Genomic DNA, 24,303 nt, shown 5'->3' with positions numbered 1-24,303 from the left:
CTGTAATCTCCCTCCTGACTTCATCCCTTAGCTCCTGCATATTTCTCTGCAGGTCCATCAGCATGGTTATGACCTTTATTTTGAATTCTTCTTCAGAAGATTGGTTATATCTTTCTCCCTAGGCCCTATCTTGGGGGTTGTCTGGGTGATTCTTGACTGGACCAAATTCTTCTGCCTTTTCAGGTGATAGAAGTAGTCGTAGGCAGGTAGCACATGTGTCAGCTGGGAGAACAAAGTCCCTTCCTGCTTGCTGGTTGCCTTGCCCTTCTCCGCTGCCTGAGTCGGTTACCTGCACACCAGGAGCAGTCTCTGGGTTAATCCCCTGAGCTGCCATGGGCGGGGCAGCCCTTGGGGCAGCCCAGAGCCCTGTGGGGAGTGGCAGGTGTGCCGGGTGTGTTCTCCTCTGCACCTTGCCCCAGCTTCCTCTGTCTGCACTGGGCAGGTGTGCACTGGTGGTGGCCTCTGGGTCTGGCCCAGATAGCTGCGCACTGGGAGGAGACTCTGGCGGCTGCTGTGGCACGGCCGCTCTCTGGCTGTTCTGCCACTGTGGCGGGGCCAATGTGGCAGGCTGCTTATCACTGTGAGGGCCTTCAGAGCTACGTTGCTGCCCAGGGGGTTGGGGTGCCTGAAGTTCCTCAGGATTCCCAGCCTGTTGGGCTGAGTGTGCCAGGACGATTCCATCCAGCTGTGAAGCCCCGTCCCTTTAAGACTTTTAAAAAGCACTCACTTTTCTTTTTTCCCAGGGGAGCTGGCTGTGGGGACCTGCTCACAGATTTTACTTTTCTGTTTCTCTAATATCCAGAGCACCGTGCAATGTGTGTCTGTGCTCCCAGTGTAGGTTACTATGGCTGGTTGTTTAGCAGTCCTGCACTTCCACTCCTTCCCTGCTCCAACTCTTCCATCGGTGATCTGGGGTTGGGGGAGTGTTCGGGTCCCACCGGGCCATGGCTTGTGTCTTACCCCCTTCATGAGATGCCGAGTTCTCACAGATGTAGATGTAGCCAGGCTGTTGTACTATATCCTCTGATCTCTCTTTTAGGTGTAGTTGTATTTGTTGTATTTTCAAAAATATATATGGTTTTGGGAGGAGATTTCTGCTGCCCTACTCACACTGCCATCTTGGCTCCTCCCCCAGTATTTGTGCTATTGTTACTGACGTATTTCCTTTATTACAATCTCTTCAAGGTTCATCCATATTCTAGCACATGACAGAATTCCCTTCCTCTATAAATGGATAATAATACTAAATTGTAGGTATATACCACGTTTGTTTTATCCATTCATCAGTCAACTGGACACTTGGCTATAATAAACTCTTGGCTATTGTGAATAATGCTGCTCTGAACATGGGAGTACAAATATCTGTTTGAGTCCCTGCTTTTAGTCCTTTTGAGTATATATCAAGAAGTGGAATTACTGGACCATAAAGTGGTTTCATTTACAAATTTTTGAGGGATTGCCAGAATTATTTTCCATAGTGGTTGCACCATTTTACATTCTCACCAGCAGTGCACAGGTGTTCCAGTTTCTCTACGTCCACATTAACAATTGATCTTTTTTTTTCTATAATGTCATCCTAATGGGTGTGAAGTGGTAGATTAATCTTAAAGAGCATGAATTGTAACACACAATGCATAACATATCTTGTTTCTTAGACTAGAGTCCATGTATGTAGTAGGTACTTGTTGAATGAATGAATAAGAATCCACACATGATATATGAAAAGAGATCCCAAAGGAAAATAATCAAGGAAGTATTACAATACAATTTATTCATCCATTCATTCATTCAGTCAATGAATGGGTATGTGCCATGTGCTATGTTAATTGTTAGGAGTTCAAATTTCATTAAGAAATGAAGCCAAGACAAACTTGGTTCCTTCTCTCAAAGAGCTCACAGTCTATTATCTTTCTAGGGTGGAAGGCTGAGTCATCAAGGTATGACATCTCAATAAAGCATCCTTTAAAAATATCTAACCCTTCTGACTCTAAGATTCATATTTTTCAACCCATATTACTAGTAGTGATATTGTATTCTAGTTTTGGTGATGTAAGTTTTCTTTTACAAATTAGTATGTATATAAATATATACTTATATATATAATACATATATACATGTATGTATGTATTGTTTAATACACATACATACATACTATACGTATATATGTATAAATAATACATAAATAGTTCATTACATGGGATTTAGGTTCTCTGGAATTTTGGGACTGAAATAAGTCCTGATGGTTCTGAGGCACCTATTGTATGTAATGAATTAACTTCTCTTGCATCTATAATTGGCAAATCTAGTCATATACCATCCTTGGGAGAATTGAGAAATAATCACTCAAATTATTTTCTATATTCTGTGTTCAGAGGAAGAACCCTGTTGAAAAGGTCTGACTCAGTGACTTTCTACTTTTGAGTGAAATAATAAAATTGAACTTCTGAATCTGTAAAGGTGAGGTCTGTTCACTGGACTGTGGTAATAAAGAAACGTGGAGCACACCAGAGGTCTCAGTTGGCTCTACTGTTACATTACTGCTTCTGCTTTCTGTATAAATTCAGAAGGATAAGAAGAACATGTATTTGCAACTGAATCAGAGTCTGGTTTTTCCCTGTAGAGAAGAATGGGCTTATTTTTTGGATGGGATTTATTTGTCTTATGCCCATGTCAAGAAAATGCTATAAACAATTACGCTATCATTTGGTTTATTAAACTCAAGCCATACACTGAACTGCCTCCCTGAACATAAATGTACAGTCCCTTGCTACTGAGGATCTGAATTACTTTTTCTACCTATTTAATTCCTTTTATTTAACGAATACTTATTGAGATCCTACTATGTCCCCAGTACTATGCTAGATCCTGATTATGCAAAGGTGAACTTATCCTGTGGCCTAATGGTGGTGAAAGACAAGTGAATAGACAATTATAAATGTTAAGTATTAATAAGTGGCAGAGAAAGCATAGGATGCTGAGGTAGCACAGAAAAAAGACTAAAAAGACTTTTAACTCAGACTGAGAAGATTAGGGGAGACTTTCTAGAGTAACTGGTAACTAAATTAAGACCTATGGATTGAATAGGTATTAGCTAAATAGTAATAGGGAAAACTTTTCCTTGGTCAAAAGAAACAGCACAAAATCACAGCATGGGTAAGCATGCATTCTTAAGAAAATGAAAAAATGGTTAGGTGTGGTTTGAGACCAGATTGTGAGAGTTTGCGATGAAGCCAGAGAGATAAGGAGGAGCTCCTGCATCTAGGGTATTATAAACTCTTTTTTGAGAGTTTGACTCTGTTTTGAGAACAATGGAGACCCATTAAGGAGATTGAGGAAAGGATGCATCATAATGAAATGTTAAAAAAGTCATTGAAGCTAATACAATATATTAGCTTTAGGTGTACAACATAGGATTTGACATTTATATACATTATAAATGCTCACCATGATAAGTGCAATATGTTCTGAGAAGTTAACTCTAGATGCAGTGTGGAGAATGGGTAAGGGGAGGATAAGGTGGAAGCCTGGGAGACTGTTCATGAGTTTTTCGTACCAGTCCAGGAATGGAGAGGTTTATAAATGTGAATGCTCTTTTCAAGGATTTGGTGACTTTGGAGACATGATATGGGGGAAAAGGGTGACTCCCTGATTTCTGGCTTGGCCATAGATGAGATGAAAACACAGTTGGAGTACCAGTTTCCTAGGGAAGATGCTAAGTTCAGTTTTGGATGATTATATTTGAGGTGCCTGTGCAACAACCAAGAAGGCTAATGTGGTGGAAGTTTTAGGGGGAGATTATGACATTACTGTTGTTGATGTTTTAATTGTTGCTCTTATTGCCAGTCCTCTTTCAGGACACCACTATAGAGTTAATAATTTATGAATTGGAGATGCTTCCTGTGGAATTGGATCCAGAGTATAACAGGAAGGGGCACGTAACTTGGTACTTCTTGGGAACATAATGGGCTGGGGTAGCATTGTTTTGATTTATCTTTTTCTGCCAACAGCTAAATGATAGCTCCTTCCTATTTAGTTAAATATATGTTTATATACATAAATAACTTACTCTTTATAAACTATATGTTTATACATAGATACAGTCTTGATATGTCTGTCATTTGATCTATTGATGTACTTATATTTGGGAAGTGGGATCGCTCTGGAGAGGGGATTGTTATTGTTAAAATTTGTTTTTGTGCAAAGCACTTCATGACAGATAATTTAATCAGAGTTATTAGGTAAGTAACAGTAAAAGTTTTGAGTAAATTGGGTTGATAAAAAAATAATTGAAGGGGTGGGGAAGTTTTGAGGAACAATGTAGAAGACATGTAGAAAACAATGTAGAAGAAAAAAAGTGACTGGAGGTAAAATAGGCAGTTTGTGGAAACTCCACAAACTACATGGGGCAAGTCTTCCTGCCTTCTTACCTCTCTAAGTGGTACATCAGGAAGCATGTACAATGAATTTTTGTCATTTGGTTGCTTCTTATGTATTCTCCTGTAGCAAAGCTCCAGATTTACGCTGTTGGCAAGACTGATGTGCAGTTGGTACTGCTGGGCTGTGTAGTTAGAGCTGATATTTCTTCTGGTTGGTATGATTTCTCGTTGCTGTTATCACCACTGCCTTAGTAATTTATATTCTCTGACATCACTGATTTAGGAAGCCTTCCTTGAAATCTGCCTCTTTTTCCATCTCCTTTCAAGTTAAGCTGTCAGCTTTGCTCTTTGTCCAATGTTCCCTGGTAGATACCTAATATGGCACCTGGAATACATTGAATAATGACCTCCAAAGATATCAGGTACTAATTCCTTGAACCCTTAAATGTTACCTTATTTGGAGGTAGGGTCTTTGCCTGTGTGATTAAGTTAAAGTTTTTGAGATGGGAGGATTATTCTAGATTATCCAGGTGGGCCCTAAATGCCATCACAGGTATACTTGCAAGTGACAGACTGAGGGAGATTTGACACAGACTCAGAAGAGAAGGTGGAATAGACAGAGATTTGAAGATGTTGGCTTTGAAGACTGGAGTGATGTGACCATAAGCCAAGGAATGCTGGCAGCCAACAGAAGCTAAAAAGAGTAAGGGACAAATTTTCCCTTAGAGTTTTGAGAGGGGATGCAGCTCTGCTCACACCTTGATTTTGACTTAGTGAAACTGATTTCAGCCTTTTCAATTCTAGACATGAGAAAGAGTAAGTATGCAAATATTTCGTGGGAAGTTTTACAGTCAGCCCTTAGATGTGTGTTTAATTAAGCCTGCCCCTCAGGCTGCAGCCATGATGATTAGCTGATGGGACTCCTTCACAGAAAGTCTGAGCTCCTAGGCCTGTTCCTCCCTCTGTGCCTGGGGGTGGTAGCTGTGTAAGAGCTCTTTCTCCCCCAGCTACAGTCCTGAGGGGCCGGGAAGTACAAGCCCCGCAGATCACTGGAGCCACATGATGTAGAGGTGTCTTTTGGTGTCAGCTGCAAATATCCGGGTTCCAGATAAGGATGTAGCTCCTTTTTGGAAGATACCATAGAGCTGAAGTAAGGCTGAAAGAGCACAAATACTGCATCCACCTGCCTCTGTTCCCTGAGAGGACTGCCATTGGCTCCTATAAAGGTGCTAAGGCAGAAGCCTGCTGTTCAGGCTAAAGCTCCTGGACAAGCAGAGAGGCCTCTTTCTCAGAAAGACTGGGGATGTGTTTCAGTCTGCTGTCTGTGCAGTACCCTGGGGGTGGTAGTCTGCCAGGAACCATCTGTCCAACTGTTACAGTCCTGGAGATGCAGGAACACAAATGCCCCTCACCTCTAGAGCCAGTCTATTGAGGGGCATCCCCAGGGGGATAGCTACCAAAGCCAGGGCACCAGACAGGTGTAGAAGTGCCCCTGCGATAGATACTGGTAATCTGAAGTGTGGCACAGGGACTGCATGAAGGTGGCACTCACTGGCTGGATTGAAGCAGAGCAAGGAATGTAAAGGTGGCAACTGCCAAAAAAAGGAATAGAAAAGGAAAAGAAAAAAAAAAGAGAGAGAAAAGGAAAAAGGGGGAAAAAAAGAAAAAGGGAAGTGGGGGAAAAAAAAGATGGTGCCCCCTGGCTTTAGCAAGGCAGAAGAAGAGCGTGCAAGTTACATCCTGCCAGCTGGCATGTAAGGATGGTAGCTGTAAGGGAGGGAGGGAAAAGGATGGTGTCCCCTGGCTTTAGGAAGGCAGAATGAGAGAAGGAAGATGTGCCCACCAGCTTATGACCCCAGAGAGCACCCCACCAGTCTCCTTCCCCTCAGACCAGTGCTTGAAGCTTAGGAAATGAATCTCTTTCACTCAAGTTTGTGTGCTTTTCGAAGGACTGCTTCTTGGCTGGGCCCTGGGGTGAGTCAGTCTGTGCCCAGGCCCTTCAAGAGCGTTCCTCAGTTTGGCACAGCTCTTGAGTGGCTCATGGGAGCAAAGCCTCATGGTCTTCAAAGCCAGCTGCTGTGGGGGCTTGTTTCTCAGGTGCTGGTCTTAAAACTTGGGTGCCTGATGTGGGGTACAAACCCTTTGATCCTTAGGGAGAAGCTATAGCTTTTAAGTTCCCTCCTGATTGTGGGTCACCACACTGGGGGTGGGGATTTTGGCAAGACTGTGTGTCACAGCTTTTCCTAGCCACTTCGATGTGGTTTCCCTATTGTTTGCCTGATGTAAAGGGGTAGCTCTGCCAATTTTTGGGTTTTTTTTTTTAGAGGAAATTGTTCCATATATACCTGTAGATTTGATATGTCCTTGGGAGGAATTGAGTTCTGGATCTTACCACATTGCTGTCTTGATCTGGAACCTCATTATACTTTCTTGTTGAAGAGACTGGGTCAATTTTCTAGTAGAATTCCATCTTCTGGATTTATATTATTGTTTCCTTCCAGTTTCATTGAATTTTTTTGTTTAATTTCCACTGTATTTCCTATAAACTGGAAATTTTGATCTTAAGTTGTGACTAAAGTCAGGTAGAACATTCTTGACAAGAGTATTTCATGGTGATGCTGTGAACATTATATTGTATCATATCAGGTTTCATAACACCTAGTTTTACTTCTTGTGATGCTAAGTCCCATTACTAGATGAATGGTTAATATGAAAATTGCCATATCAGTCCATTGTAAAGTTATGAGTTCTTCTCTTGAGACAATTAGATATTCTATGTGTTGATAACTTGACAGCAGATTATTATCCAGTCTTTTTCAATCTTATACTCAATGTTTTTAGCACCCATTGCTAATTCTTGCATGAACCAGTTATTCAATTACTGTTTTCCAAATGGTGATTTTTTTTCCAATTCTGTCAAGTCCTTTTGCATTCATTAGAAAGGATTCTTCTGTTAAGAGGAGCTCCCCCTATCAATTGGAACTAATTGTTACTCTGAAATAGAGTTCCATGTGGAAAAGAAAGAATTAATACTTTAATCTCTCTTTTTTTCCTAGTTTTTGAGTAAGAATTGCTATAACTGTCATCCTAATTATTGGCAAATGCATTTTTTTTCTTTTGGTGTTGAGTATCATTAAGATTTTTATATAGTCAAAAAGTGTATTAATCAAGTATAGGATTTATGATGCTGTGACAGATTGTGTTTACCAAAGAGGGCTACTGCAATATATTTGGCCCCGCATGTGCTCATAATGCGATATTGATGCTTCTCCATTACTTCTGCCAGCACTCTCCTGGGACATTGCTTTTAGTGAAATCCACCACCCTGAAGCCACGTCTTGGAGAGAGCATATGGAAAGACCATATGGAAAGACATACGAGATAGAGGTAGAGAGAAATGACTAAGGAGTCCTAATCATTCCATTCCTTACCTGTTCTAGTCCAGGCAACAGACAGGGAAATGAATGAGTCCTCAGAAGCTTTTAGCCTCCAGCTTTTGAGGTGCTCAACAATGCTGAGTAGAGTGGACACCAGCTGATCACTGAGCTCTGCCTAGACTGAAGATTTGAGAGAACAATGTGTTGTTTTGAGCTAATTTTGGAGTAGCTTTTTACATCGTTACAGTAGCTAGACCAGGTGCCTTGATGAGCTTGGCCTGTGGAAGACACCCCACGTTATTATTCCTTTAACATAGTACCAATGATCTTCAGTAGTTCCCTTGCTTTTTGGGATAAATCAATGCCTCATGCTTACCTTATACATTCTCTGCCTCAGATCTGAAGTCAGCTTCTAGAGTCAGAGCTAGAGTCCTAGTCCTTTTTTATTATTTATTTATTTATTTATTTTTTATTATTATTTTGGCATCATTAATCTACAATTACATGAAGGACATTATGTTTACTAGGCTCCCCCCTTCACCAAGCCCCCCCCACACCCCTTCACAGTCACTGTCGATCAGTGTAGTAAGATGCTGTAAAATCACTACTTGTCTTCTCTGTGTTGCACAGCCCTCCCTGTGCCTCCCCACACTATACATGCTAATCATAATGCCCTCTTTCTTTTTCCCCACCCTTATCCCTCCCTTTCCACCCATCCTCCCCAGTCGCTTTCCCTTTGGTAACTGTTAGTTCATTTTTGGGTTCTGTGATTCTGCTGCTGTTTTGTTCCTTCAGTTTTCCTTTGTCCTTGTACTCCACAAATGAATGAAATCATTTGGTACTTGTCTTTCTCTGCCTGGCTTATTTCACTGAACATAATACCCTCTAGCTCCATCCATGTTGTTGCCAATGGTAGGATCTGTTTTTTTCTTATGGCTGCATAATATTCCATTGTGTATATGTACCACATCTTCTCTCTCCATTCATCTACTGATGGACATTTAGGTTGCTTCCATATCTTGGCTATTGTAAATAGTGCAGCAATAAACATAGGGGTGCATCTGTCTTTTTCAAACTGGAGTGCTGCATTCTTAGGTTAAATTCCTAGAAGTGGAATTCCTGGGTCAAATGGTATTTCTATTTTGAGCATTTTGAGGAACCTCCATACTGCTTTCCACAATAGTTGAACTAATTTACATTCCCACCAGCAGTGTAGGAGGGCTCCCCTTTCTCCACAACCTCGCCAACATTTGTTGTTGTTTGTCTTTTGGATGGTGGTGTTCCTTACTGGTGTGAGGTGATATCTCATTGTGGTTTTAATTTGCATTTCTCTGATGACAAGCGATGTTGAGCATCTTTTCATGTGCCAGTTGGCCATCTGAATTTCTTCTTTAGAGAACTGTCTATTCAGCTCCCCTGCCCACTTTTTAATTGGATTATTTGCTTTTTGTTTGCTGAGGTGTGTAAGCTCTTTATATATTTTGGATGTCAACCCTTTATTGGATTTGTCATTTATGAATATGTTCTCCCATACTGTAGGATACCTTTTTGTTCTATTAATGGTGTCCTTTGCTGTACAGAAGCTTTTCAGCTTGAGTCCCACTTGTTCATTTTTGCTTTTGTTTCTCTTGCCTGGGGAGATATGTTCAAGAAGAGGTCACTCCTGTTTATGTCTAAGAGATTTTTGCCTATCTTTTTTTCTTAGAGTTTTATGGTTTCATGACCTACGTTCAAGTCTTTGATCCATTTCAAATTTACTTTTGTGTATGGGGTTAGACAGTGATCCAGTTTCATTCTCTTACATGTAGCTGTCCAGTTTTGCCAGTACCATCTGTTGAAGAGGCTGTCATTTCTCCATTGTATGTCCATGGCTCCTTTGTCATATATTAATTGACCATATATGTTTGGGTTGACGTTTGTAGTCTCTATTCTGTTCCATTGTTCTGTGGCTCTGTTCTTGTGCCAGTACCAAATTGTCTTGATTACTGTGGCTTTGTAGTAGAGCTTGAAGTTGGGGAGTGAGATCCCGCCCCCACTTTATTCTTCCTTCTCATGATTGTGTTAGCTATTCGGGGTCTTTGGTGTTTCCATATGAATTTTTGAACTATTTGTTCCAGTTCATTGAAGAATGCTGTTGGTAATTTGATAGGGAATGCATCGAATGGCCATTTTGACAATATTAATTCTTCTTAGCCAGGAGCATGGGATGAGTTTCCATTTGTCAGTGACCTCTTTAATTTCTCTTAAGAGTGTCTTGTAGTTTTCAGGGTATACATCTTTCATTTCCTTGGTTAGGTTTATTCCTAGGTATTTTATTCTTTTTGATGCTATTGTGAATGGAATTGTTTTCCTGATTTCTCTTTCTATTAGTTCATTGTTGGTGTATAGGAAAGCCACAGATTTCTGTGCATTAATTTTGTATCCTGCAACTTTGCTGAATTCTGATATTAGTTCTAGTAGTTTTGGAGTGGAGTCTTTAGGGTTTCTTATGTACAATATCATGTCATCTGCCAACAGTGACAGTTTGACTTCTTCTTTATCAATTTGGATTCCTTGTATTTCTAATCTGGATTTCTTGTATTTTGTCTAATTGCTGTGGCTAGGACCTCCAGTACCACGTTGAATAACAGTGGGGAGAGTGGGCATCCCTGTCTTGTTCCTGATCTCAGAGGAAAAGCTTTCAGCTTCTCGCTATTCAGTATGATGTTAGCTGTGGGTTTATCATATATGGTCTTTATTATGTTGAGGTACTTGCCCTCTATACCCATTTTGTTGAGAGTTTTTATCATGAATGGATGTTGAATTTTGTCGAATGCTTTTTCAGTGTCTGTGGAGATGATCGTGTGGTTTTTGTCCTTCTTTTTGTTGATCTGGTGGATGATGTTGATGGATTTTCGAATGTTGTACCATCCTTGCATCCCTGGGATGAATTCTACTTGGTCTTGGTGTATGATCCTTTTGATGTGTTTTTGAATTTGGTTTGCTAATATTTTGTTGAGTATTTTTGCATCTATGTTCATCAGGGATATTGGTCTGTAGTTTTCTTTTTTGGTCGGGTCTTTGCCTGGTTTTGGTATTAGGGTGATGTTGGCTTCATAGAATGAGTTTGGGAGTATTCCCTCCTCTTCTATGTTTTGGAAAACTTTAAGGAGCATGGGTATTATGTCTACTCTGTATGTCTGCTAAAATTCCAAGGTAAATCCATCTGGCCCAGGGGTTTTGTTCTTGGGTAGTTTTATGATTACCGCTTCAATTTCTTTGTTGGTAATTGGTTTGTTTAGATTTTGTGTTTCTTCCTTGGTCAGTCTTGGAAGGTTGTATTTTTCTAGGAAGTTGTCTATTTCTCCTAGGTTTTCCAGCTTGTTAGCATGTAGGCTTTCATAGTAGTCTCTAATAATTCTTTATATTTCTGTGGTGTCCGTCTTGATTTTTCCTTTCTCGTTTCTGATTCTGTTGATGTGTGTTGATTCTCTTTTTCTCTTAATAAGTCGAGTCCTAGTCTTTTTAAGTGTGGAATGGTACTTGGGTTTCAGAATGTGAAGATTTGGAAAGCCTTCAAGGAAGAAATTGCAGTAGAAAAATGGCAAATTCGATAACATTAAAACATTTCAAAATATTTCCCTACAGAGGAGTTGGAAGAGAACTATAAAGCCCAACAGAATGGACAAGAAAAATACTAAAAACCCAATACAAATCTAAAGCAATATGAACAAGCAATTCTCAGATGATGGAATACCAATGAACAGTAAATATTGAATCATGTTTAACTTCTTAATAATAAAGAAGAGAAAATATTAAACTTTTCATTTATTAAATTAGTAGATTTTCAGTGTTGATGAGAATGGAGTACAAGTGTTATCTTAAGATGCAATATTAAAAAGTTGCAACCATTTTACTAATTAGGATAGAGCCAAAGATACTGTGACAAAGAGTTACTAAATGAAGTGTCTGAAAAAACTTGATTTTTCTCTCATACAACAGGTCCACAGTGTGTGGTCCTGGTCGAAATGTAGCTCTGCTTTGTGTGGTCATTTAGGGGCCCAATTTCCTTTCATGCTCTTGCTTTGCCTTTTCCTAAGTGTTAAGGCTGTGTGGTTGAAGCTAGGTCGCAGACAAGTCTGCCTTCCAGCTTGCATGAAGAGGAAAGGAAGAAGTCTAAGACAAGCTGTTTTCTTTTAAGTAAGAGAGGTAGAATTTTGCTAATAACTCCATAGCTAGCTTTAAGGGAAGTGGGGAACTTATAGTTGTAGGAAAGGCAACTATGTAGCTTAAACACTTACTTAGAAAGAAGACTACATCCTTTGATTCAATAATTCCATTTATGATAATCTATCCAAATGAAGTAAATTATAGAAAATAATTACTTGATTACTTAAGGGACAATAACTCAGCCAAGGAGAGTAAAGTTCAGTATGTTACTTACTATAGGAAAAAAAATACTTAAGAAACATCTATATAACATTATAAAATGGTTCTAAAGGCCATGATAAGGAATTAAAGAAGGTGGGAAACTAGTGGAGAGTTTAGGTAAAAGACTGACTCAGTCTGATACGAAGAACGTTCTGCTTTCATATAGAGGATGGGTAGAAGCAGTTGCTACAGTTCAGGAGACATGATGATGGTAGTTTGAACTAGGGTTTTAGCAGTATGAGTGATAATCTTTTGTATATTAAACTTTTATTAGCTGCATAGATTTTGGCAGGGGTACTTTGTCTGTGAGAACAAAAGTTCCACTTTACCTAGCCCAAATACTACGAGAAAGTGGTAAAAGACAGCTAAGTGCGGTGTTGGTACAGACACCTACTTGGAAACTGTTATTTTAAAATGTTCAGAGTTAATTATTTTTATAAAGTTAAAGGTGAGCAAAACGCCAGGAACCTCTAAATAAAAAGAAACTTCTCAAGAAGAAAAAGATACCATTTTCATTTTTTTGTATTGTAGTTTATTAATATATTCTTTCCTATAGAATAATCACAAGATATGAAAACCCTTGGTTTTCATTATTTTGTCTTTGTTCCTTATATTTAAAATGGATTGTACTATTTTCTTATACATTTAATAAAGCTATAATATCAGCAATTAAATAGTATCTACATATCTTTGTTATGGCCATTATTTAATCTAATTATAATCGCTTAAGCTAGACAAGTATTAATCTAATCACCTATTTTCATTTTATGTACATTTAAAGTCATCTATTCGTTTTGGATCAAGTCTGTAATATTTTCCCCTGAGAAGATGACCAAGTTGCTGGTAACTGTGGAATTCAATATGAGATTTCGCTGGACAAAACTAATTTCCTGGGTTTCTATTGGAAACATTCTGTATGAAGAATAAAACTTGAGTCCATTTGTTCTCATACTTGTTGAACATTTATTATGTTTATGTCACTGTAAATAATACTAAGGTCCATGACATTCAGTGATCTTCATGCTGGTTAGAGATATCTGTTTCTACATAAATAATTGAAATACAGTTGATAAACCAAATTCACAGGAACCAATGCAGTTAAAGTAGACAAAAAAAGTGAATTTTTCTCTTGGCCAGAGAAGAATTATGTTTCTTGGTCATTGGTGCCTAACTTGGCTATGATTTTTGTTTCATAAAATCTTAATAACTTTGATTATTCTTACCTTAAAGGCTACAGTTATTACCATTTGCCATAATGAAATTAAGATAAAATGTGGCTTTGTTATCAGCCTTCAGGTTCCATATTAGACATACAACATATAATAAATGAGTCTTGATAAAGCTTTTACTTTTCTGACTTATCACAGAAATAGAATTAGAAGACCTTTGCCAAATGAAAAGAAATCTTATTTGAAATTATGCATATGGTTCAAATATTCAACCCCCTTCCATTCTAATATTCCCCCTTTGTGCTAGGTACCTAGTAAGTGGTCAATAAATTGCTAATGAATGAATGCAAGCATGAATAGATGATCCTGACTTTCTGCCTACATAACTGTCTGTCTAGTCTGTAAGTATTTATGCTGGACTGTATGTGAATCCCTCACAATGGTGTTATTGGACATGGCATTGAATCTAGTGGTTACCTCTGAGATCTTCTGTGAACTAAAATCAGTGGTAACTAGCTTGGGTTCACCCAAACCCCTACCAGTATTTTATGACTTAAAAGTGTGTGTGTGTGTGTGTGTGTGTGTGTGTGTGTGTGTGTTTGCATGTAAAAGATGGCCTACAAAAAGGTGTGGGGGGGATGGGCATTGGTAATGATTTGCAGATGAAATCAGTCCCATGGTATTGACATCTTAACAGTAGCTCATTCTTTACCTCCTCTGGAACTCCAGTTACTTCCCATATATCTGATAAATCCTGGCTGCAACCAAATCCAATAATTTTTCTTACTTATTTTTTCCTTTTGTTAGAAACAGAAGGAATCAGGCAAAAAAAATTTTTTTTTTGCCGAGAAAACAGTTCCTTACTCTGTACCACCTGCTTAAATGCAAGCCTAAGGCACCCAAATGATGCAACTCGTGAGTGTGGAAGAGGCTGGCGGATGGGGCTGTCACGTCTGGCTGATCTGATGTCAGAGCAGATCATGTGGTGTTCAGTGGGCAGCTGGGACTGGCCCGCCGAAAGCACATGCATTACAGTCTGAGGCTGTAATGGGAAAGTCAGCTCCTGGGTTGCTGTCTTATAGACATCATACTGCAGGAAAGCTGGGGGCTCTCAGATTTGCCCTGTTCCGGAGCTCCTCCTGCTGCGTGACTCGCAGGCACATTGCAGAGAGAAGCTGCTGCTCCCAGTAAGTGCTTAAAGAGGTCTTTATTCAGAGAATTTTGGAAGCAGGGAGGAAGTGTCGGTGTTGATGGGGATTATGGAAGCCCTTTGTAAAACATTCCCAGGATCTGGGCTGGGCAGCGTTGTTTTCCATGCCATCCTGCAGTTTATAGGCAGCACTGATGTGCAAATTGTCCCCTAGCCCTGATTTCGGTTTGTTCTCCACGTGATGTGTTTTTTAAAATTGAGTTTTTTTAAAAAAATTTTGTAATTGTAGAGTAGATTTGTTAGGTTTGGTTAAAGTGAGTTGATTTCGTATTTCCAGACCCTTGAGCGTACTTGGTGTTCTCTGAATGGTTAAGTCCGGAGAGGGGAAAGAGGGTGGTGGCTCTCTCTGTTAGAATCACTGTTTATATGAAGATATCGGCTGTGCCTGTGTGGGACAAATATTTAGTGGTAGCCACCTCTTTTCTGCTTTGGATGAGTAGGTGGTGGGAGAGAAAGCAGGGTGAACCAGCAGTGAAGAGCATGCAAATTTGGGTAGTTACTGGTAAATTGCAATGCTGATAATATATTGCCTTTTTTAATGGCAAATTTATATTAGTGTCAGCTGGCAGAACAGGTGACAGTAGTGGAGGAATGACGGAGTTCATTCTCCTGTTCCCAGCAAGCAAATTGTCTTTCCTGTTGCAAAAGCCTAATTAAAGAGTGGTGAGAAGCATGAGAAGTACAGATTTCTAAGCACTTTTTTTTTTTTTCCTGCTGGAAACAAGCATCACATTCCCACACTCACACATCAGGGGAGATCCTCACCTCTGTGATGTTGAGGTGTGGCCTTTTTGGAAAGCAATGGAATAAAAGCAATAACACCTTACTCTTCCTTCTGAGCATATAATACTAAATTTGTTTTAGAGGCTGAAAATAAGTATTTGTGGTTGGAACAGGCTGTAAAGGGATATTTAAGGGAACAGATTGTTTATTTACTTTTATACTTCTCTATGAACACGTCAGAATTTTAGGTCAAGGTGTAGATGTCCATTTGAAAGACAATAAGCAGATAATTAAATAATTAGACTATGTCTTTAAGCATTGGAAATATTTAATCTTTTTTTGTTTTGTCTTGGTGTTAGGGATAATCCTTGTCTTTTCTGTAAGTCTCTGCACAAACTGTAGGCTTTGGGGTCAAAGATTGATTCCAGAAACCTTTAGGCATTGAAGAAACTTTTGGGTGGGAAAGATAGTGGGATCGAAACAAAGAAAATATGCTTAGATGAGGTCTATTCTTTTTATAGCCTTTTGCAGTAGATGATTTAAGGCACAGAACATCAAACAAGAGATGAGCATTTGCCCCACCCATAGTGTTGTGAACATGGATTATTCACTGGCTATTTTATTTCACTGAACTACATAAACATTAAGTGCAGAGAGGTTTCTAATTCATCCTTTGAGCCCCGTGAAGTAGAACACAAGCCAAATAAAATGAAGCCCTAGAAAAATGAAGATTCACTCCATCCTGCCCCACCCGACCTTGTCCTCCTCCCATATTGGTGAGTGAAGCTAGATTTATACTGGAAAGGGTCCCATCACTGCTTGTAATTTGTTAGCCATTACAGAGAAGCTGACAAAGGGCACAGGATATCCTGCTGGTACTCACTGGAGGGGAGTAGTGAGCACAGTGTGAGGAATGTTTTCAGAGGTTCTCTTACTGACCTAACTCTCCCTCTTCACCTTCTCCGACCAGCCCTAGGCCACACCCCCTTTTTTGGCCACACTCCAAACACCGTATCTCTCTGTAGGGAAGCTCCCGAACCCATGTCCATGGTTGAGCACATTTATTCTTCAGTTGTAAAACCAAAAAGCCCTCATCACTCTGCAAGCACACACCACTTGCTTCTCAGAGGAGAGCATTTATGGGAATTTTAGAATTTCTTTTCCTCAAATTAACACATCACTATGAAAAGATATGGAAGAAAATGTCCCATTTCCCTTTCTCACAAAAGCTTTGTATAATGAATTGTCATTTTTGGCAGGCCACGATTAATGCAGAGGGGCCATCTATACCCCAGATTCTACTTTCCAGGGAAGGCATATACATTTAGGCACTTAATGCTGGAACAGACATCAAGGACTGACAGTTCATAACCTTATTCTATAGAGGAAAAGTGGCCAGAATTATACATGTGATGAGGGACAGAATTAGGACCAGAACCCAGATCTTCTGACTTCCAGCTCAGTGCACCTGCTGCAATCATATAACCTAAGCAGCATTTTCCTAAAAAATTAGGTGTTTTTTTCAATTTCAGGTTATTTTTCATTTTATTTAGCTATGGCATTACTAGAGTAATAAGACCACTGCAATTTCAGCTTGTTTTTTTTTTCCTGTGAGTATCTTTGAATAGGTTGGAAAGTCCTTAAAAAGAAAATTAAATTCCATTTTCCTAGGGGAGTAGCATGTATATATATTGTGGGTCATATGACGAGATCTGAAATACCTGATCACTAGTTTTCAAACCTTACCTCATGGGGAGAATGGATCACCTTAATCAATAATGGGATCATTGTCCATTTATGGCAAACAAATACCCAAGAATATTTAGAAGCTTCTTCCCATTTTGGTAGTTTTCTGAGTCATAGTACTGTTCTTTGTTTGTGCAGTCCCAATTCATGGTGACATATTTAGAACCATTGAAGAGATGTTTAATTTAAAATAAGGTTTCAACTTAATACTCTCTGTAGATTACTGCTGGACCTGAAAGAAGTTTTCAAAAAATAGTTGCCAATTGAATGATAGAATATACAGAACATTACAATGCCTGCTTATGAATGTAATGAGATTTGAGAGGTAACGCAATGTTACCCTACTCCATAAGGTATTAGCATGCCCATCTAATTAGTCAATCTAATTTTGGTCAGGGTAGGGTTCACATTTTGTTTGAAATCAGTTGAAATATGAATAATGTCACTTGTAATTCATCTGTGTTAATGCTATTTGTGAAAGTAATAAAAACATAATTAGATTGGATTTTGTTTAATTATATTTTTTAGAAACTTTGACTACGTTATACTGGCCCTCTGATTATATCCTTAATGTGCAATAATCAGTTTCTACTGGTCCAATGAGGGCATCTTTTCATTCTAGACATTAAACTATAGTGATACACTGGGAGGAATTAGTTCTGGTAGCTTTGAGTGGTTTCAACAAGAATAATTGGAACACTGTTCTAAAGAGGCTACACTCTTTAGTTCAGAAACAAATGGCTGCATGTGTGACATTTCTAAATGGTGACATCTTCAAGGAACACTCTAGCTGATTTCTTATTTTAAGCTTCAGGTTATAGAGGGGGAAAAAATAAAACAGAAAAAGAAACAAGGCGGCAATGTTCCTAATATGGAGAGACAGACTCCAATTAAAGATATCATGTATTTATTAAGATGTAACTAAGAGGAAATGCAAAAAAGATGTTCAGTGGAGCCTCAGTACAGTGACTAGCTGCTGTCCTTGTAAATTTCACTCTTTAAGGTCTTGGATGCCTTTAACTGGTTCCATTTAGGCAGAGAGCACAAGCAAATATCTCTTGTTGTAAACAAAGCAACAGATTTAAGTTGATGCTAATGTGTTCACAGCCAGAGCCAAAAGCTTTCCAGGGTTATTATAACACACTGGGCTTTTAGCCCATCCATCTAAATGTCTAAAGTAGACTAAAGTTATGGATCAGCTCTTTGTATACACCATCCCACATGAGAGCCAGATGCTACTGTTTACTGTGAGAGGAACTCTTGCCAGCTTCAATGTGAAATCTGAGATTACTGTTTGGGGTCAATGGAAGTTATAGATTGATATTTCTGATCATGAATTTAAGCTCCTGCGCTCCAGTCTGTTTTGATTGATGATGGCTTTTAGAACAATCTTTATACTTAATTGATACCCAACTGTGTAAACTGTTTAAATGGTGAAAGTTGTGAAAACTGTGTTTATTTATTGTCTTTTGGGCTTTGGGTTTGATGTAGGTCTTTAGTGTATTTTTGGCCTTTGTCTGGATCATGGAAAAGAATTCATGAAGATGTGTTGCACAACACCACACATGAAAACACCACCACAACACAGCCTATGAGAAGATTTAGTAGAAAAATAGTTCTGAGTATAATGATTTAGAAAAAGATTACATCCACTGCCCTCAGTTGAAAAGAAAATCTTGTCATTCAAGACCCAGTGTTGTTAGAACCCCTATTCCTTAATCTTACCCCATTTGATCTAATAAAGCAAAAAACAAAAACTGGTTTTTGAGAAAGTACTGTAAGTAACAATAGTAACAACAAAGCAACTGCCATATGCCAGGCCCTGTACTAACCCTTCATTTATTTATGTTATGGACTTTCCACAGATGGTAAAGTGAGCTAGCACCAAAGCACATGACTTGTCAGCTGAGGTTCCAACTAGGTCTTCCTAAGTCTAACACGCTCTCTCTCATAACTGACGCTTATTGTTTCAACTACAGAGTATTATATAGAGTTGTGCACATAAACATAAAGGTTGTGATGAAGATATTTTTGTCTGTATGTAACACACAGATTTGGTGAGGGAGTGGAGTGTTGACTCTGAGGAGAGAATACCTTTATTTTGGATATGATTTTATTAGTAAATAAATTGTGGTGTGATATGGTTAAAACTTAAGGGAAATGCTTAGGAATAATATTTACCTGCTTGTTAGTTCTACTGTAAGTATCTACAAGATGGTCCCATAGCAAGTTTTTAATGAAAATATCATAGTTTAACAAAATTTTGCATTATAAGATCTTATTCTTAAAAGCCTAATTCTTTCATCTTTATCTAAAACATGATAGCTTTTAGTTAATTTGATTTGAAGTGCAGTGATAAAGGATTTTGTAAAGGTGACCAATGTAACTTAATGCACCACATTTCACAGAATAATTTTATGGAATAATATTAGTAAAAGTCTGAAAAAGCCCATTATCATATTGTATTTTCCACTTTTGCGCATCAGTTTGGATCCTCTAACTTGAGTAGTGAATTACCCACTTAGCTTAGATTTCTTTAAGCTTCTTGAGAGAAAGGCTGAGTCTTAGCTTGATCTGTCCAGAACTGGGCACAGTGGCTGGTACAGGATAGGATGTTGCTTGTTCATAGAGTTGAACATGAGGCCCAGCTCTCTAAAGGTGTAGACTTAGTGGTTGAAACATCAACACAGGATTTCTTTGACATTTTTAAGAGAACGTACTATGGAAAAACAGAACAAAATCTAAGTAATCCAAACTGAACTGCTTGTGCCTTGTTTTTAAGCAAAACAATTTCACAAATCCTCTCATGCTAGCCATTCAGAACATCCATTGTTGGGAGTCTAATTTGTGACACAAGTACACCCTTAAATGTGGTCTTCAGGTGCTAGTGAAAAAATAAGCTACAGAAAGTTTTTACATGATTGGATCTTTTTCTCATCTTGGTGTTGGAACATCGAGTCTTCAATTCATAACTTTTCCTCATAGCTTAATATCATTGGGTTTTATAATAGATGAGACATTCAACCATCCCTAATGAAGAATGAAGCTGGGTGAGAAGTTGATTTTGCATCATTTTACAATGACAGAATTATTTGTTTTGCTCAGAAGAGACTATTGTTTCTCCATATTGTACATTTTATGTTTCCTAAAACTTTTTTTCATATATATAAAAACATATTCTTTCTAGTTGTAATGTTGCTTGTAGAATAATACTACAGAATTTTAAATACCTCATCCTGATATTGAATGATATTCAATTTCAGAATAAATTAAATCCTGTAAGAACATTGGCCCAATGTTACTAAAAATAATTGTTGCTCTAAAATTTCACACAGGGAATAGCATTCTATGGTTTTCTACTTGTTATGTGCTCTTGCTTCATTTTCCATTTGGGACTGAAAAGAAGAAATATAAAAGAAATATTTAAAAGGAGATGAATTGGTGCCTCATAGGCTTCCAGTATGCTGCTTCAGTTAAAACTAAATTGTTGCTGTAAAGAGACAACTATATACTTGTGTTTAGCACTAATTAAATTGTTGAAATTTTAACTGAGGAAAAAAGGCAAATCTCCCTAAGTACAGCTAGCCCAGTATGTGTTAGTTAATCAATACTTAGCTAGAGTAAGTGGGATGGAAGGACAGAAAATGATTTGTAGTAACTGGATTAAAGGGAAGTCTCATTTGAACATGGAACAATTTTTTTTATTAAAGTATCATTGATATACACTCTTATGATCAATGTGGTTACTACATTCACCCATATTATCGAGTACCCCCCCATGCCCCATTGCGGTCACTGTCCATCACTGTAGTAAGATGCCACAGAGTCACTACTTGTCTTCTCTGTGCTACACTGTCTTTCCTGTGACCCCCTGACATCATGAACATGGAACAATTTTTTTTATTTTGGTATCATTAATCTACAGTTACACGAAAAACATTATGTTTACTAGGCTCCCCCCTTCACCAAGTCCCTCCCACAAACTCCATTACAGTCATTGTCCATCAGCATAGTAAGATGCTGTAGAATCACTACTTATCTTCTCTGTGTTGCACAGCCTTCCTCATGCCCCCCCCCCACATTATACGTGCTAATCGTAATGCCCCCTTTCTTTTTCCCCACCCTTATCCCTCCCTTCCCACCTATCCTCCCCAGTCCCTTTCCCTTCGGTAACTGTTAGTCCATTCTTGGGTTCTGTGATTCTGCTGCTGTTTTGTTCCTTCAGTTTTTCTTTGTTCTTATACTCCACATATGAGTGAACTCATTTGGCATTTGTCTTTCTCCTCCTGGCTTATTTCACTGAGCATAATACCCTCTAGCTCCATCCAGAACATGGAACAGTTTTAAAAGGTGGCCTTACTTTCAGTTTGAACAGCTAGAGAAATTAACAGAGAGAGGCTTTGCTCTACTGATGAAAGTCTTAGAATACAGAAATATAAAAGGTTTGAGCCAGGATAAGCCAAACAAGAAGTAGTAGGTAAGGGGAGATGAGAGTAAGCTGAAGTGGATTGCCACAGTAACTTTTAGACCACAGTAGCCCTCAAACCAGAACACTATAGAGTATTGGATTGGACAGATTGCTGGAGATTTCTGATTTTAGAGATATCAGGGCAATTTTACAGTATAAATTTGGTAGGACACCAAAGTTAAATTAGTTTAATTTATCACTGAAAAATCATGATTAATGATTAGTTTTGATGATGCTTGATATATCCAGGTGGCTGTACATATTATTTTCTTTTTATTTATGAATAGTTTTTGCTTTTGAATATATAATACACTGTCCCAAATTTAAAAGATACAAAAGGATAAATATGTCTTCCTTCTTCCCTGGTGGTCCAGTTCCTCTCCTCAGAGATAACTGTTCTTTTTAGTTCCATGTGCATCCTCCAGTTATTTTCCTTGACTATATATATACTCTTTCTCTATATAGATGTCAAACATAGATAGTAGCATATGACATACACTATTTTTTGTCTTTTTCACTTAATATGTTTTGGGTATTGTTCCATATCAGAACATACAAAGTTGCTTTATTCTTGAAACAAATGTTTTATTACACTAATTTTTGAAGATACATGAAATTATGAAATTAGAATGTATAATGAACACCCCAGGTCTATTACCCACCTTCAACATACACATGAATATTTTGACAGTCTCACTGTGTATTAGATACTATTAAGGGATTGTCATTAACTTTATTAGGTGTGAGAATAGCCCAGTGGTTATGTTAACAAATGTCCGCATCATTTAGAGATACATGCCTATACATTGATGAGTGGAAGGATATACTATCTGATTTTAAATATAACAGAAGGAAAAAGAATGTGTCAGAAAAATAGCTTGAATTGCTACTATGTATGTCAGAATATTTCCATAATAATAAATATATTTGCTAATTGGTTTCATTTATAGCTCCCCATTTTCGTTGGAGTATTTTAAAATAAATCTTAGATATCATGTACTTTCTCCCATAAATATCTCAGTTGGTATTCCTAAGACATAGGACTTTAAAAAAATCACTGTAATCACATATCAGAAAATTCACAATGACTCATAACATAATCCCCAATCCAGTTCTATTTTCCAATTTCCCTGATTTTCTCAAAATTGTCTTTTTATACTTGTTCAGTTTGACTTAGGAACCATTAAAACTCTTTTAGGCTTTCATAATTCTCTTTCTTAAAAAGCAAAGCCATGTATTTATTCAAGAAACTAGGTTATTTATCCTAAATAATGCCACCTTCCAGAATTGATTGTTCCCTCCAGGTGCTGTTCGGCTTGTTCCTCTATCCCTTATATTTGAGGTTTGATTAAATTCAAGCTGAATATTTTTGGCAAGAATCCTTCCTATGTGGTTCTTGCTGTGTTCTTCTTGCTGTATCAGCTCAGGAGCCTCATCTGTCTCATGTTTCACTTTGAGTGATTCTAAGATTCAGCAGAGGATCTGGCTCGTGTCAGTCTGATCTACCCAATTTCTGTCAACATTTCACTTATTGTTTTTGGCATCCAGTGATTTTTATTGCTTTAGCTCGTTCTTCCACTAGTGGTTGCAAAATTATTTTCTAATTCTTTCATTCCTTTTACACTTATTACCAGGGATTGTTCTACAAAGACATTCCCCATGTCAAGTTTTTGATTAGCTTAAGTACAGTTGGTTTATTCTTTGTAATACAGCATTTTATGGTATCATAGTTTAACTGGTCCCCTTTTTATAGATATTGAGAATGTTTACTTTGCTATTTCTTGATTTAAATGTTTTTTTCTTACTGTATTTCCTCATAGACTTATTTATTATGAATAGTAAACCTTGAACTTCTAATTTTTTTATTTTTATTTTTCTCATTGATATACAACTTTATAATAGGTTCAAGTATACAATGCAGTAGTTCAGCAATTACCCATATTATTAAATCCTCAACTCACTAGTACAGCTACTATCTGTTAATATAGGAAGATGTTACAGAATCATTGGCTCTATTCTCCATGCTGTACTACCATCTCCAGGACTGACCTACATTATGATTGAGACTTTTTATACCCTTTTATCCCCTTCACCTTCCCTGCCCATAGTAACTGTGGACTTTTAAGAGACTTACATTTTAATAAATATATAATTATTGGACTTTTACTTCATGTTAGTTTTGTATAATATGAGAGTTGGAGTCAGGACAGACCTATATTTTAACTCTGGATCACTTATTAATCACATGATCCTGGGCAACTTACCATTTCTATACTCTCTTAATTCATTATATCTATATTCTGCTTGTTCTCTTCATTCATATATTGGGAATAATAATCATCTCCAATTCCTTGAGTGTTTTAAGGATTAAATAAAATCAAAATGTTTGGTACAATGCTTACCATATAGTAAGTGTTGAACAAACTTAATTTTCTATTGATATTTGAGGATTAAATGAAATAGCCATGCAAAGTCCACTGGGCAGGGCCTGGCAAATAGATACTCAGCAAATAGTACTACTCTTCTCCCTTTCTTTACTTTTCCCCCAGTCTGAACAGTAATGAAGATTATTCTTTTTCCTGACTGTTTTCAGGAATGGAAAAAAAAAAAAGATAAAACTTGGCTGCACTGAGATTTTTGCCGGGAGACGTCATTCTGTCACTTTGCTGTCAGCCTTTATGGACAGCCACCTGCAGTTGCTGGAGTCACAGCTTCCTATCCCAGGAGAAATACCTACTTTTCAGGCTGTATTAGTCCACAAAGGACTAGGTAGGATGCAAATAACACTACATTTTAACCCTGATCTGTGGAAATGGAGTGTTCT

This window comes from Manis javanica, chromosome 5, assembly GCF_040802235.1.
Source record: "Manis javanica isolate MJ-LG chromosome 5, MJ_LKY, whole genome shotgun sequence".
NCBI classification, from domain to species: Eukaryota; Metazoa; Chordata; class Mammalia; order Pholidota; family Manidae; genus Manis; species Manis javanica.
This window is presented reverse-complemented; position numbering follows the sequence as displayed.